Genomic DNA, 6,000 nt, shown 5'->3' on the forward strand with positions numbered 1-6,000 from the left:
CTTATTATTAACCAGTATGACTTTATTTCTGTCATACAGAAGTTGTTATTGAGATGTTTAATTGAAAATGTTTGGTTTGAAGTTACCGTTATAGAGATCAGTGCTTGCTTTAGTTGGGATGCTGATGCTAAAACATTAATTTTTCTTTTGCTGCTTGAGCTGTGTTTTTGCAAGTCACACTTGTGCACACACAGTTTATAAATGACTGCAGTTATAATGATTATGATGACAAAATCATCATTTTGCTTGTTCATTCACTAAGGAGTTCATTCTCACTTTTCAGAGTTTAATCCTCAATCAAAAGTGTTACATTACCACCACTGTGAAAACGCAGCAATAAGATACAATGACTCTTTTTTTTTAACACGATGCATAAGCAGAGAAACAGACCTACACTGTGTTTTAGAAACACCGAGATATCACAATTTAGCACATTAATCTTAACAATGGTGAAAATATTTCTTTTTTATTATTATTATTATTATTCATGCCGCAGTGCATGCTGGGAGTTTTATATTATCCTGGAACCCAGCATGCATTGCGACATGAAACTTTTCACCATTGTTGAGATTCATATGCTGATTGTTGATGTCTGTGTGTGTCTGAGCCAAGCAGGAGTAAAATAAAATTGAATGCACTATATGATTACAATATTCTTCAGAAGACCTGATTACAGAAATATTGATTTCATTTTGTAGATTCACAGATATATGCTAAATATAACTATAATTTCAATGACTATATACAGGAAAAAACTAAAAATCAGGCATGTCCAGGATGATTGTGACATCATCACAAAAAAATAAAAACACCTGATCATCTTCCTCTTGACTTTTTCTTGCCATAACAAATGTGTTTTATAAACTCACTGTTACAGCAGTCAGAGAGAGATGAATGGTAAGAAGTCCAGGGACAAGAGACCAACTAAAGCAAATACTGATCTCCATCATGGTGACAACAAATTTTATTAATAACTAAATCTCTGTTAATTCTCAACAAGAACTTTTGTACATGTAGGAAAGAAATAATCGTAAACTGGTTTGTAAACTGGTTTCACACTCAGTGTTGCTGGAAGTCAGTTGTAGTTCTTGTGTTTCTCTTTTTTCTGTTCTTGTTTCTCTGTCCTTCAGTGATTCTGCTTATCAGGTGTTCATCAGTGTCTCAATTCACTCACTTCTTTTCATTCAAGGGGACTATATTAGTGAACTAATGTAGGGAATAGTGAATGAGGGTATAGGGTGTAATTGTGAAAACAGCCTCTGAGTGTCGACTTTGAGCACTGTTAATTCACAGTATATTCCTGTAGGCTACTTTTATTTTCTACGGTATATTACTGTTTTAATGGAAAATGGTATAATATTGTCAGAATTTTACAGCAAGGGTTAACAGTGCAGGGAAGAACTTATAGGCCTACTGTCATATAGATATTTTTATCTATTATTTTCTTCTTTTTTTTTGTCCATCCATTTAAAATCTAGGAAATCATTACTTTCTTCTGAAGAGATCACTTTACATAATGACATATTCAATTAAGGCTTTTTATTCATATATAAACATTGCTCAATTACCATTGCAAATCTCACCTAAATGTTTGCTCACTCAGTGTATGGGATAATTATTGGGATAATAATTGGGATAATGTGATAATTATTGGGATAATTTTGTTATAATTGCACAAGATAGCTTGTTTTTACTATACTTTATGTAGCCTAATAATTTCACAGTAAATATCCAAATTAATGTAGAAACATCATAAAGACAGTATATTTCAAATAATTGTTTAATGGCATATTTTTATGAATGAAGTGCTATTTGATTCTGATGTCACTGCTGCACTGTCACATGTGGATACCACACGCGTCCCATTTTCTCACAACTCTTAACGTTCATTTAAGACTTTATTTAACTAATTTAAGACTGCTCTGATGAGGATACTCAAAGCGAAAGCGCGAAAGAGAAGTCGAGTCTGGCGCGCGTCGTGTCAGCATCACAGACAGCGCACTTTTGTATTTTCTCGCTTGCATGGTTAGAAGCATTTGCATGAAGAAGAACGTGATTATATAATGTAACGCTAGCCAAAGGATGACAGAAAAAAAATGCTGCTTTAATTGCGTTAAATATTTTTAACGTGTTAAACTGAAAAACATTAATCGCACGCGTTGCGTTGACAGCAGCACGGACATAACCGATGTGTTTATGTGAATACGCGGCAAGACGGACGTTGTGACAATGTTTTCGTGTGTATTTGACTGTAAGCGCATCAATGAAAAATAGGCAGCTTTATGTAGACGCACTGGGAATAAGGCACGGGAATAAAATCACACGCAAGCGCAACCTCTGCAATTCAACGCCGAAAACTTATGATTTGCATTTTTATTATAAATTTGTGGGCATTATTTGTTGTTATTAGAGACTTCCGACGATCCGAGATTGATGGTAAAAAATTGTTTTTTTTACACAGCACCCCTGCTCTCGCCAGAAGCACCCCAGGGTGCAGCGTCACCCCGCTGGGAAACGCTGGTCTATATGGGCCATTCTACAGAATTGGTGCAAAGTCAGAGTTGGAAACATCTTGAATTTTTTTTGCTTTTTCCCACAAATTTTGCATGTATGCAAATTGTATAATATCCAAGGTACGCTTTTCTAGTAATTGTGCAGTTAATTCTCATATTGTATTTTCAGAAAATGCTGGAATATTTTCCTTCTCCCCAAATTTGTCACTACCGAAACACAATATTAAATAATTTATTAAGAAGGCTTATAATGACCTATTAAGATTTTGTTTACATCTACCTTATAAATATATATTTTTTCTATTTTTAAAAAATATTTTTACTGGTTAAATCAATAAAGATTATAATTTTAATAATATTTTAAGTGTGATTTATGAGATTTGTTGTATTTTGAACCCAATCTTTCTTTGTAGAAGGCATAAAGTTTATCATACTGATTTCAAAGTTAAGGATTCATTAGTTTGAATATGCATTGAACCAAACACTATCATAACATCTTAGTTGATAATTCAATATACTTTAATTTTGACAAAACATCCCATGTTACGGTAGTGACTGCACATTTTTGGTAGTGACAGTAATGTTTTGGTAGTGACCACAATACTTAGTTTGCCATGGCTGAATCAGACTGTCCACATGTTATGTTAATATAAATAAATAACTATGATGCACATATGCAGTCAGTACATATAGCAGACACACATCTGACAATAAATATCTTATAAGAACACCTAGAGCTATTCTATACTTTGGGTCTTGAGGTGCAAGTGAGAAGAGGTATGCTCATAGATTTTTCTTCCCAAAAAAACAACAACTTACAATGTAGACTCAGAACCACTTTGTTTTATTTTCACATTTTCAACATTTTGTTTATGAGTCATTCAGATAAATCTCCAGAACCACTGAACTATCTGTCTCTGTGTGTGTGTGTGTGTGTGTGTGTGTGTGTGTGTGTGTGTGTGTGTGTGTGTGTGTGTGTGTGTGTGTGTGTGTGTGTGTGTGTGTGTGTGTGTGTGTGTGTGTGTGTGTGTGTGTGTGTGTGTGTGTGTGTGTGTGTGTGTACTGGTCCCAGATAGCAACATTATTTCGGCCCGGATCCGGCCCACATCCGGCACTTGTGGAATACGGATCTGGCCCACATGCAGTGTGGAATGACGGCCCTTGTGTGGCCCACTACTGTTTGCCAGATCTGGGCCAGAAGCAGGCCATAGCAATGCCACATGTCAGCCAAGAGCAAAGAAATAAACCAGAACTGGACCTTATCTGAGCCACAAAGTCTGTGTATATTAAATATGGAGTCATCTCAGCCTTAATAAGCCTGTTAACAAGCAGAATCACTGAAGGAAAGAAGAAAACAGAAAAAGAGACGAGCAGAAACACAAGAACTACAACTGACTTCAGCCACAGCCTATAAGATGAAATCAACTGAAGAGAAAAGAAGACATTAAATCTGTGAAGATCTCAGCAGAGGAGGATTAAACAACTCCACAAACAGCATTACCAGCTTCACTTATTACTGACCAGACAGACTGAATAAAGGATTATGTGTTCCCTTTTGTCACTACCAAAACAATGTCACAACCGAAACTTCAAGAAAATGTTTCGGTTGTGACTGTTTTGGTAGTGACAATTTTAGATATTTTTGATACCTAGCTCGAAGATGCTAATCAGCACATGGTTAGCAATCACTGGTCAGAACAGTTGAACACATATAACAACTAAATTTTATGGAATAACATCCAAAAAAAAATTCTCAATAGCAGAAAAAATGAGTTTGGTAGTGACATTCCTTAAAGTTGCACACAGATTTTTAGACTTTAGAACACATTTACCTCAAAATTATGGGATCAATCTACTCACCATATAGCACATGAGAGAGAGGGACACAGGAATATTTCCTGATCAAAAATGTAGGGCTGTGGTTAAAATCAGTCTCAGCCAATGGACTACAACATTCACTGTTTTGGTAGTGACATGAAAATGCGGGACATGTTTTTTTAGATAAAGTTTCATGATTTAAAAATAAAATATAAAATAAATATTTTTTTTAACTTCATTTTTTTAAAAAAAACAAAAATATTTTTTTTAAAAAAAGAATGGAAAAATTTGCAAAAAATTTTTCAATATCATTTTCACAAGTTGAAATTTAGGGGTTAGGGTTTGGGACAGCCACCTCCTAATTGAAAGTAGTCCATAAATTATGATTTTATATATATAAAGCTTACTGATATCTTAAATATTATTGTGGGTTTCAATAGATAATTGAAGGATCTTAGTAAACATCTAAGATTTTAATAATTAAATACTTTTCAAATGTGTTTTTTGGATGAGGGACAGCAGTTTGCACCAATTCTGTAGAATGGCCCATATAGGCTAATAAAAAAATAAAAATAAAAAGCCTGTAATTAAGACCGTAACATTGACTTACCTGTCGAGAAGAAAGCAGGCAACTTCAGCGTCTCTTTTGAAAGCTTTCTCCTGCATTAGCTATCGCGACATAAACCCTTGTTTTTGTAATCTCCGGTCACGTTTCCTTTTACGGTCTTATTGTGGACTTTTTCGACGAAGAGGACTCCTTATCCTGTGACTTAACCGTGCAGTGCAGCCTTTTAAACTTGCCGGGGCAGTGACAAAAGCGCCTCTCACTGCTCTGCTCCGTTTCTGCTGGGCTGCGTTCAGCCCCGACAAAACGTTGCACAACGGTTTTTAAACAGAAACGGTGATGCGTTGAACACACTGTTCTGATGACGCAAGAGTTGCAACTATGGCAGCTGAGAAGGCCATTCTTTGTGTTCTTTGTGAAGAATTTTCAGAGCCTGATGAAGTCGGTATAAATATGTGTTTAATACTACAAAATATGCCCGATGTTACAGTTACTGCACTTGCCGCCCAGAACAAAAGAGAACATCCCAATCGAGTGAAGGGATTGCTGAAACTGAAGCACACATCTTACCTAATTCAGACTAAAACACATCTATTTAGCCTCACATACTGACTTTATTTGTAGTTCATACTGTTTTAATACCCTGTATTTTCTTTCTCATTTTTAGGAAAAGCTCTTAATTACCATTGTTTATTTCTATACCAAATGTCATACACTTGCAATGAAGCTAAAGATATAAACAACTAGCCTACATCATTATGTTGATAACCTATATTTTTACAATAAAACAAACATGTCGTCTAATATCCTCAGTTGTTGTGTATACCGAGCTGCATCAAACACATTTGTAAATGACTTTCCTTGAACCCATTGTGCGAGTTCACTTTAATACCGTGTGCTTAAACATGTTGCTGCTGATTGGACTTTAGTTCTGACACACCCACCAAACAAGAGAAAACGCATCTCAAACCCCGTTGCACACCGGTGCACGCCGTTTCCAGGAAACATGACGTTCAAGCCGGAAACCGTAGCAAAACGTTGCGCACCGTTTTGAACTTGAACATGCCCCTGGTTTCAGTCACGTGACGCGGGCTCTGAACGAAA

The sequence above is a fragment of the Abramis brama genome (genome assembly GCF_963993115.1).
Source record: "Abramis brama genome assembly, chromosome: 2".
NCBI lineage: Eukaryota > Metazoa > Chordata > Actinopteri > Cypriniformes > Leuciscidae > Abramis > Abramis brama.